The sequence below is a fragment of the Eucalyptus grandis genome, chromosome 8 (genome assembly GCF_016545825.1).
Source record: "Eucalyptus grandis isolate ANBG69807.140 chromosome 8, ASM1654582v1, whole genome shotgun sequence".
NCBI classification, from domain to species: Eukaryota; Viridiplantae; Streptophyta; class Magnoliopsida; order Myrtales; family Myrtaceae; genus Eucalyptus; species Eucalyptus grandis.
The window spans coordinates 11,249,955-11,261,547 of NC_052619.1; positions in this window are offsets into that span (position 1 = coordinate 11,249,955).

An 11,593-nucleotide genomic window follows, 5' to 3' on the forward strand; every position below is an offset into this window, starting at 1 on the left:
GTCCTGCCAGATGGGAAGTACGCCGGAGCATAAGCCGGCTTCAGCCGTGCGCGTCGCATGCCGCCGGGCCGCCATCTGCACCAATCGCGCGATGCCGTGCGTTCAGCCGCCGCCCCTCGTGCCCAAGCGTCTTCCTCGTGCGATTCCAGCTGCTGTCCAGCTCGGCCTAACGCCTCTAGCCGCCGCCCGCTGCTCGTCCGCCACCGCCGGGACCCGCCGGAGTCCCCTAGCCCTCCGCCGCCTCCCCTCGCCGCCCTAGCCGCCGGACCAGCCTCGGCCAGCCTTGATCAGCAAGTGGCCGAGTGGGTTTCCAGCCCCCTTCGGGCCCGTTTTGGGCCGTTTCCGGGCCCCGAACCCGAGGCCCACTTTGGAGTTTATCGTTCCTCGCGTCGCCCCCCCGTCGGATTGATCCGATTTGCGCGTGATTCCGTGAGTAATCTCACTAATCCCTGATTAGTTGGCTAATTATGCTTAGGGGTTGGTTAGGTTTAATTAATTGTAATTAGGTGATTAGATTAGAATGGATTAGTGTTTATTAGTCAATTGTGATGCGAATTAGACTAATTGAATGTGCATTTAGCAAGTAGACGTGGTCTACTATTTATTGAAAGTATCTCAGGATTTTTCCCAACCCTTAGTGGGCTTCAATTAGGCTTTTCGGGCCTAAGTGGAATTTTTGGTATTTAAATATTATTTTTGGAATTAAATTAAATAATTATTTATTTTCCGAAAATTCAACTAGGATGGCCCGTGACCGGAATATTATGCTGATGACCGTGGTGAAGTCCGTTTATTTAAACGGGCTTTATTTTGAGCTAAATTGAATTTTTAATATTTATTAATTAATTTTCATAATTATTTAATTATTTTTCGGAAATTAAGTTTGAGATGGCCGGTGACCGAAATTTTATACTGATGATCGTGGTGCAGTCCGTTTATTTGAATGGGCTTTATTTTGAGCTAAATTGGATTTATTGTAATTAATTATTAATTTTCGAAATTAATTAATTAATTAATTATTTTTCGGAAATTAAGGCTGGGTTATCCGACGACCGGAATTTCGTGATGATCATTGTGGTGCAGTCCATTTATTTAATCGAGCTTTATTTTGTGCTGAAATGAATTAATTGTGATTATAAGATTATTTTCCTAGATTAATTAATTTGGATAATTAATTGGAAAATAATCGGGTGTTGGTTGACAGCACCAAAAGCATTTTGATGGACGCAAATAATGGTGGAATTTGTAGAAATGAAATTATTATATTTCGGCTAAGGCCAATCGTGTACCCACGCACGATATTTTATCGATGATGATAAAAGATGAGAAGAAATGCTGTGTGATGCGGCTCGGCGATTGTTACATCGCTTTGGCATGTAGGATGCCTTAGAGAATGCACATAAATTGTTGAATATTGATCATGCTTGTGTGGCGATAGTTGATCGTGCCTGTGTGGCGTAGATCGTGCTTGTATGGCGTAGATCGTGCCTGCGTGGCCGTATTTTTGTGTGTCGAGTATCGTGCCCATGTGGCTGAAAGTAATTGGAATGCTTAAAAGCCTGCACATAAAGTGTGTATTGTACATCACTTTGGCGAATGGACGCTCGAGAGCATTACTGTAGCTCGGTGACTGAGTGTACTATTGGGGATTATATGGTGTGAAGTGAGATGACCTAGAAATGGTCCAACTGACATGTAATCGACTAGGTCGATTGATAATTACTTTGATATGATGTTGTGAAATGACGGATTGAATGGAAATGACCGTGAGTGGTCTGGTTGGCGTGTGATCGACTGGGTCGATTAATCGAGATATCGATCTGTGATGTGATTGCTTGGGTGCCTATTGAACTGTGCTAATATGCAGGTGGAATTTGAGGCCAAGGTAAGTCATCTGCCCTGTGCGTGTTTAGGCAGCCTATAGTATAATGGTTTACTAATCGGGCCTTAGTGGGGTAGAACTCGCTAAGACGTAGTCTCATCCCGGTTTGGGGAAAACATTTCAGGACCCCGATGAGGAGCTAAGGAGGAGGAATCTGAGAAAGAGAACTCTGAGGTGAAACCTGAGGAGAAGAATTTTGGAAGAAGAAGATAATCTCGAGAGGGGCCTTGAGTACGGCCCGGATGGACTGAGATTCCATCTTCTTTTGAGAACTCCATTTTGATGTGAATAGTTATGAAGTACTTGGTTTGTGTTTTGTATAAAAGTTTGGTTATAAGTTTCAATATGAAAAATATGGCATTGCTTTTCTATCCCATCGATTTATTGTCTGGGGATTTATAATTGCTTCAGCATGTGCTTAAAAAATGAAAGGGTTGGCGATACTTAGGGCGCGCATGACAAAATTTATGTTCTAGAAATTGATTTCTAGCCAGAAATTGATTTCTCGATTTCTATTCCCCGAACAAGTTTCTGAGTAAAGAAACCCGTTTGATAATGACTCAAAATTTCTATTTCTAGAACAAAAATCTGTTTGATAACAGAATAAAATTTTAATTTCTAGGAATAGAAATTGATTAGATGACAACATAGGAAATCCTCAAATACAAAATAATAGTCGAAATAATACTAATACATTACAAAAGTTGAAAATACAATTTCATGGAATTTCCTATTACATGTGTTTACGTTTCGTATTACGTAATATTTTCTTTCAAAAATAAACAACGTGGCAAAAAAAAAAAATCAATTGAAATTCAATTGTAGTGAATATGTCGTTATGTTTTTGCTGAAATTGATTTCACATTAATCAAATAAGTCTAATGATAGCCATGATTATAATAGTCTAATCTCCTAAAAAAGTCCTTAATTCAAGTCTAATTCCAATTTCTTTCCAAATTTTGTTAAAAAAATCCTCACCATGTTCAAAAATCGTCACCAATTTTTTTTCAAAATTATCAACACTAGGATTATTTAAAAATTTATTATCAAAATTTGTATTTTCATCAACACTCTTACAAGAACAACGAGATTCCTTATTAGATCTCTTTTCCTTATAAAAGAAAAATCGGATGAAGCCCTAATGATTTGACCCCTTTTACCGTCCTCAATATGAAGCTTATGATTAAAAAAATAGTTAGCTAGATAGAGCCGTTGCCCGGCGTACTACGGAAGAGTAGGTGAAGAAAGACTCGTTAGATATGAATGTGGCAAATTGACTATTACCATGCGTGAAATCTCTTGCGTGCAACAAATGAAGCCTTGTTCATTCAATTCCCACTATTTTGCCCAATGGTTAAGATTTTCAATCAATATTGATTGAAATGATTATATTAAAAAATTATTAAAATATTTTGGACTAAATTAACTATTTCTATTTCTATTTCAATATTAGTGATCTAAAATATTTTGGACTAAATTGAAAAGTTGAGAAATTTTTTTTCTATTTCTTTTGAAACGAGAAGCTAACAATTTCAGCTTCGATTTCTTTGATTTCTCTATTTCGGAATAGAAATCATTTTGAAAATAGAGAAATCAAATTGCGTTACAAAACGGATTGCTCCAAACCTCGTTCCGAGGAACAGAAACGAAGAAATTGAGAAACAGAAATTTTATCATGCGCGTCCTTAGTCTTGGGATATCGCATTATAAAATCGACCAAGTGAGAAGGATGTGTGCGTACCCGAGGATTGGGGCGTGACATCCCCTTTTTGTGGTATCAGAGCGAAGTTTAAGATTGGAGTGATAAGGAGCGTTGACCATGGGATAGTTAGTAGGAAAGGCCTTTAAATTCATGCTGGTGCATGTCTGTGTTAGCTAAGTGCTAAAATTGCTTGTTGTTTGAATCGCTTTGTTTCTAATTCGGTGTTGAATTGGAAGCAGGTGTCGAGATTAAAGTGACACCATGAGCGATCAGGAGTCGAGAACTCCTAGGCAGAGGACCTTGTCCTTAGTGACTTGGGCGAGGACGCCGACAAGAGTCGATGCCCGAGGTGGCCGAGGTAGAGCGCAAGCTGAGGCTAGCGCGAGTGGAATAGCACCACCTCCCGTTGGTGCCGAGGTAGCAACCCCAGTTGATCAGGGAACAGTTGGGATCATGCAAATGTTGGATGCTATGCGTGAGATGATGGGGGCAATAGGTCCGGGACCAAATAGCTGCCTTTACTGCCGTCGTTGCAGCCGCTACTCCGCGCTGCCAATGCTTTGCTGCGCAGCCTCGCGCACGCCGCCGCACTGTTGAAGTCCCGCCTGCGAGACCGATGCCTAGCTTAGTAGAACAGTTTTTGAAATTGAAACCACCGAAGTTTTCTGGGGCAGGAGACCTCGAAGCTGCTGCTCTATGGACCCAAGGACTGGAGAAAGCCTTTGCTCTATTGATGTGCTCCGAGACTGAGAAAGTGATTCTTGCAGTCTACCAATTAGAAGGAGTTGCGAGTACTTGGTGGAGAACCACTCAAGGAGCGATATTTCCCGAAGGTGTAGCCCCAGAATGGAATGCCTTTGTTGAGGCCTTCAACGGGAAATATTTTTCATAGACTGCTAGAGAGATGAAAATGGTTGAGTTCCAGCGCCTTCGCCAAGGTTCTATGACTGTGGATCAATATGAGGCGAAGTTTGCTGAATTGTTGCAATATGCCCCTGAATTAGTTGAGAATCCAGCAAACCGAGTGAGAAGATTCAGAGATGGACTTAGGCCGGAGCTGAGGAGTCCACTGATTTTGCTAAATCTAAGAAATTATAATGACCTTTATGAGAGGGCTCAGATGGTCGAGAGAGATTAGAATGATAGAGCTGCCTCATCTGGATCGAGATTTAGCTCTCGTAGAGACAACATCCGCCAAGGAAAGAGGCCGATGTTTGGTAATAGGTTCCAAGGCCCGCCCAGTAAGGAGGGTGAAATTGGAAAGTCGAAACCCAATCGAATTGATGTGTGTCGTTTCTGCGGAAGACAACATGGATCTGCCCCGTGCTTTCCTAGGACAAGAGTTTGCTATGAATGTCGCCAGCACGGCCACCTAGCCAAAGATTGTCCCCAAAGACAGATGGGACAACAACAGCTGCCACCACCGCCACAGATGGGTTAGAACCGAGGACTCTCGCCATTAATTGCACAGCAAGATGGACCATTCGGACCTCCGGCTCAAGGACGGACATATGCCATCACTGATGGAAAGGACAAAGGAAAAGCACCGCAGATAGAGCACCACTAGAATGGTGAAGGGGACAGGATTGAACCGGCTATGCACCGATCAGGGGAAGAACGTTTTTAGAGTGACTTTATCAAAGTAGCACACTGGAATTTTGGTCAAGTTTATAAAATTTCAGTTCGTGATAATGAAGTTGTAATGAGGAGAATCACTGACTAAAGTGATGTTTGAATATTTTGGTTATGTATAACTTTGATGTTCTCTACAAAAGGGTTTAACTTAAGGAATGCCTTGATGTTCAGTGAGCATCCAAATTAGTTTGTGAACGTGAATTTAGGAAAAAGGAACCTTCATGAACCCAAATAAGATAGAAGCAATAAACGATTGGCCAAGACCAATAGCCGTGACGGAGATCAGAAGTTTTCTGGGTTTAGCAGAGTATGACAAAAGGTTCATGGAAGGGTTCTCAACGTTAACAACTCGATTCCTGGAAGAAGAAGAAAAGTTCGTGTGGACAGATCAATGTGAGTGTAACTTCCAAGAGCTTAAAGAAAAGCTGACTTTCAGACTTCTGACGATGGGACACTAAGGTTCCGTGGACGTTTAGTTGTGCCTAACGATGTAGAGCCTAGAGAGGATGTTTTATCTGAATTGCATCGTAGTAGTTACAGCGTTAATCTTGGAAGTATTAAGATGTATCAGAATCTGTGTCAACACTACTGGCGGTCAGGTATGAAGGCGGACATCGCCAAACATGTGGCCAAGTGTTTGACTTGTCAGCAAGTAAAGGCCTAGCATTGCAAGCTGGGAGGACTTCTACAACCTCTCGTGATCTCAGAATGAAAATGGGTGCATATCACGATGGACTTCGTGACCGGACTACCAAGGAGTCAGAGGGGGAACGATTCAATTTGGGTAGTGGTCGACAGGCTGACAAAGTTGGCTCACTTCATTGCAGTTCGAAAGGACCTAAGTCTGGATAGACACGCAGACTTGTATGTGCATCAGATGGTTCGTATGCATGGAGTGCCGGTTATGATAACATCCGATAGAGACCCGAGGTTTATTGTTGCTTTTTGAAAGAGCTTGCAGAGTGCTTTAGGTATAAAGCTTCTATATAGTACGGCATATCATCCTCAGACGGATGGCTAGTCGAAAGGACAATTCAGACTCTTGAAGACATGCTGAGAGCGTGTATAATAGACTTCAAAGGAAGTTGGGAAGATCAGCTTCATCTGGTGGAATTCGCCTTCAACAACAGTTACCAGCAGAGTATCAAGATGGCTCCATTTGAAGCGTTGTATGGCAGAGCGTGCAGAACTCCAGTATGTTGGGATGAAGTCGGGGAAAGGAAAATCACAGGTCCAGAGTTAGTTCAGCAATCAGTAGATGTCGTGGCAGTGATCAGAGGCAGATTAAAGACAGCGCAGAATAGGTAGAAAAGTTATGCAGATAAGCGTCGAAGGTTTTTGGAATTCCAAGTTGGTGATCACGTATTTCTGAAAGTGTCACCAATGAGGGGAAACTTCGCGCTTTGGTAAGAAAGGCAAGCTGAGTCCGAGGTACGTAGGTTCGTTTGAGATTCTTTAAAGAATCGGAAACCTGGCGTATCATCTTGCGTTGCTGCCAAGATTGGTGCAAGTACATGACGTCTTTCACGTGTCGATGTTAAGGAAGTACGAGCCTGACCCGACCCACGTACTCAATTTCGAGGAATTAGATGTGGATGACCGTGTGTCATACGTTGAAAGCCTGATTCAGATTGTCGATCGTAAAGAGCAAGTTCTGCGTACAAAGACCATTCCGTTGGTCAAAGTGGTCTGGCAACACCACGGTACTAAAGGAGCGACTTGGGAGACTGAAGAGTCGATGAGACACTTGTACCCCCGCCTTTTTGAGCAAAATGTGTAATGGTTTAAATTTCGAGGATGAAATTTTTATAAGAGGGGAAGAATTGTGACATCCTAAAATTCGACCCCGTTTCAATAAATGGAAATGTGCATGTCGTCAACGTGCCTATGGTCCTTTCTTTCTGAGCTGATCACTCACGAGTTAACTAACCTATTGGGTGAAGCCATTAAGGGATGTATTTGCAGTAAAATCCCTAAAAGCTACTCAATTGGTTGGATTGGACTAAAATCGCGTTTGATTGATTCTAACTATGAAATTTAATTTGGTTACGAGAATCGAATATTCGAGCGTGTCACAATTCATTTTAGGATCTGTCTCATCGTCCGTCAAATTATTGACGAGTTCGAAATTTCAATAAAGAAATTATCGGAGGAAAAATTGAAGACCAAAAGAAAATAAAAGGAAAGGGAAAGAGAAAAGAAAAATAAGAATAAGACTTATTTTATTTCTTTTTCTCTCTCTCCCTTTTCTCTCTTTTCTCTCTCCTCTCCCCCCGACCGACTCTCTCTTAGCCGTCTCCCTCTTTGTTTTTCTTTTCTTTGATTGGTCAAACTCTCTCTCTCGTCACTCTCTCTTCTTCTTTCTTCTTCGTGCAAACGAACCGAACCAGAAGTGGAAGAAGAAGTGGGGCAGCAGCTCGCCGAGGACTGCCGCCGCCACCGCCACCGCCGTCCCGCCGCCGCTGCAGCCCACCGCTCACCGCCCGCCTTCGCCTCTCCTCACCCTCCTCGCCGTCGCCGCCGCCGTTCTTTCTTCCCTCGGCCTTCTACCCGACGTCAGCCCAAAGAAGTACGCCGGAGCGTGGCCGCGGCCTCGCCGTCGCCGTCGCATGCCGCCGGGCCACTGTTTGCACCAACCGCGCGACGCCGCGCGTTTAGCTGCCGCCCCTCGCGCCTAAGCGTCTTCCCCGTGCAATTCCAGCCGCTGTCCAGCTCGGCCCGACGCTTCTAGCCGTCGCACGCTCCGTCCGCCACCATTTGGACTCCGCCGAGTCCCCGCCCTCCGCCGGCCTCCCCTTGCTACCCTAGCCGCCAGACCAGCCTCGGCCAGCCTTGATCAGCGAGTGGCCGAGTGGGTTTCCAGCCCCCTTCGGGCCCGTTTTGGGCCGTTTCCGGGCCCCGAACCCGAGGCCCGCTTTGGAGTTTATCGTTCCTCGCGTCGCCCTCGTCGGATTGATCCGATTTACGCGTGATTCCGGTGAGTAATCTCACTAATCCTTGATTAGTTGGCTAATTATGCTTAGGGGTTGGTTAGGTTTAATTAATTGTAATTAGGTGATTAGATTAGAATGGATTAGTATTTATTAGTCAATTGTGATGCGAATTAGACTAATTGAATGTGCATTTAGCAAGTAGACGTGGTCTACTATTTATTGAAAGTATCTCAGGATTTTTCCCGACCCTTAGTGGGCTTCAATTAGGCTTTTCGGGCCTAAGTGGAATTTTTGGTATTTAAATATTATTTTTCGGAATTAAATTAAATAATTATTTATTTTCGGAAAATTCAACTAGGATGGCCCGCGACCGAAATATTATGCTGATGACCGTGGTGAAGTCCATTTATTTAATCGGGCTTTATTTTGAGCTAAATTGAATTTTGAATATTTATTAATTAATTTTCGTAATTATTAATTATTTTTCAGAAATTAAGTTTGAGATGGCCGGTGATCGAAATTTTATGCTGATGATCGTGGTGTAGTCCGTTTATTTAAATGGGCTTTATTTTGAGCTAAATTGGATTTATTGTTATTAATTATTAATTTTCGAAATTAATTATTTATTTATTTATTTTTCGGAAATTAAGGTTGGGTTATCCGACGACCGGAATTTCGTGATGATCATCGTGATGCAGTCCATTTATTTAATCGAGCTTTATTTTGTGCTGAAATGAATTAATTGTGATTATAAGATTATTTTCCCCGGATTAATAAATTTGGATAATTAATGGAAAATAATCGGGTGTCGGTTGTGACAGCACCAAAAGTGTTTTGATGGACGCAAATAATGGTGGAATTTGTAGAAATGAAATTATTATATTTCGGCTAAGGCCATTCGTATACCCACGCACGATATTTTATCGATGATGATAAAAGATTAGAAGAAATGCTGTGTGATGGAGCTCGGCGATTGTTACATTGTTTTGGCATGTAGGATGCCTTAGAGAATGCACGCAAATTGTTGAATATTGATCATGCCTGTGTGGCGATAATTGATCATGCATGTGTGGCGATAGTTGATCATACCTGTGTGGCGATAGTTGATCGTGCCTGTGTGGCGTAGATCGTGCTTGTGTGGTGTAGATCGTGCCTGCATGGCCGTATTTCTGTGTGTCGAGTATCGTGCCCATGTGGTTGAAACTAATTGGAATACCTAAAAGTCTGCACATAAAGTGTGTATTGTACATCACTTTGGCGAATGGACGCCCGAGAGCATTACTGTAGCTCGGTGACTGAGTGTACTATTGGGGATTATATGGTGTGGAGTGAGATGACCTAGAAATGGTCAAACTGACATGTAATCGATTAGGTCGATTGATCATTGCTTTGATCTGATGTTGTGAAATGACGGATTGAATGGAAATGACCGTGAGTGGTCTGGTTGGCGTGTGATCGACTGGGTCGATTGATCGAGATATCGATCTGTGATGTGATTGCTTGGGTGCCTATTGAACTGTGTTAATATGCAGGTGGAATCTGAAGCCAAGGTAAGTGCTCTGCCCTGTGCGTGTTTAGGCAGCCTATAGTATAATGGTTTACTAATCAGGCCTTAGTGGGGTAGAACTTGCTGAGACGTAGTCTCATCCCAGTTTGGGGAAAACATTTCAGGACCCCGATGAGGAGCTAAGGAGGAGGAATTTGAGAAAGAGAACTCTGAGGTGAAACCTGAGGAGAAGAATTTTGGAAGAAGAAGATAATCCCGGGAGGGGCCTTGAGTATGGCCCGGATGGACTGAGATTCCATCTTCTTTTGAGAACTCCATTTTGATGTGAATAATTATGAAGTACTTGGTTTGTGTTTTGTATAAAAGTTTGGTTATAAGTTTCAATATGAAAAATATGGCATTGCTTTTTGTCGTGACCAATTTTTCGGGTGTAAACCACCTAGATTTGGCTAATGGATTGTTAGCTAAACTTAACTCTCGAGCCTCCCAAGCCCATACCAATTCGTGACTTAGGTTCAAGTTCTTAGCATGCAATTGATTTTTTAATCGGAGTCGCAACTAATCTATTTTTGGTGGGTCGATTAGAACCAAAGTAAAGTAATGGGAGATTTACTTTACTCCTACGAACCAGATTATGAGTTCGAGGATTTGGTTACGCTAGACTTTTCTAACGCCTTCGGTACCATTCTTTTATTTTCAAAATGTTTGGCAAACAAATTGAATGGATTTTAAATCTATTTCCCTAACATGTGAGGTTATCATGCGTATGCACAAACCACCAATTTAACACTCGCATAAACAATAAATAAATTGCAAAAACTTACCTCCAAGCAACGAAAGCATCTACAATGTTAAATTAAAATCCACATCAATAACCCTAGATATGGTTTCTAATCAACACGCAATTTCTTTTTTTTGTTTTCACTTAATTAATGAAAATCATGCAATATGCAATGCGATATTAACTAAATGACCTAATCCTAATGACATGTAATTTCTAATTAAATGGGCCTAGCAAAAATACTAAATGACATGCATTTCAATGAATCTAACCCTAATGACGTGCATATGACATTTTTTCCTTTTCCTAAAAGAATGCATTTTATCCTAAATAATAAAACTAATTTAACCTATGACATTTTTATTTATATTTTTCATGAAATTCGAAATTTAGTGAAATGTGAAAATTACCTAATTAGATTAAGATCCTATTTAATTTATATTAGGAATTAGGTTGAGTCAAACCCTAATTTAAACTAAAACATTATCTTAACCTAAATAATCCTAAAATGCAATATATCTAAAAATACCTAAACTTATAATAAATTAAAACAAATATTATCTAAAATTAAATTAAGTGCAATTTAACCATAATATGCAATGACGTGCAAAATATGCCATAATTCTACATGACATATGCATGATGATTTTTTGTTGTTTTTTTACTAATTTTCAAAATTAATAAACATGCAACCTAAATTAAAATCTAGCAACTTTGATTTTGATTTTTTTTTAAAGTTGAAATAAAATTCCTATTCTAAACATGTAAACTATGTAATATTCTAACCCAAACATATCTCAAGATAAACAAGGCAATTAAGACGAGACAACTCATTCAAAATCATCAAAAATATCACACATCGTTCGAGATCAAAAGAAAATATTTCGCTAGTAAAATCGATAAATTAATCTTAGCCTCTTTAAAGATCAAAATATCAATTTATCTAAAGCCTTATATATGAAATAAAAAACCCCGCGGTTCTTAATCGGGTGATATGTAATATGTTGAGATTTCCAATTATGCGAGATAGGTATTAAACCAAAGAAAATAACATATAAAGTGATAATAATAAAAAAAAAGTAAAGAAAAACCTAAACTTGCCTAATAAAGTAAAGCAAAAATACCTAATTTAATTTTTTTTCTTTTTTATTTA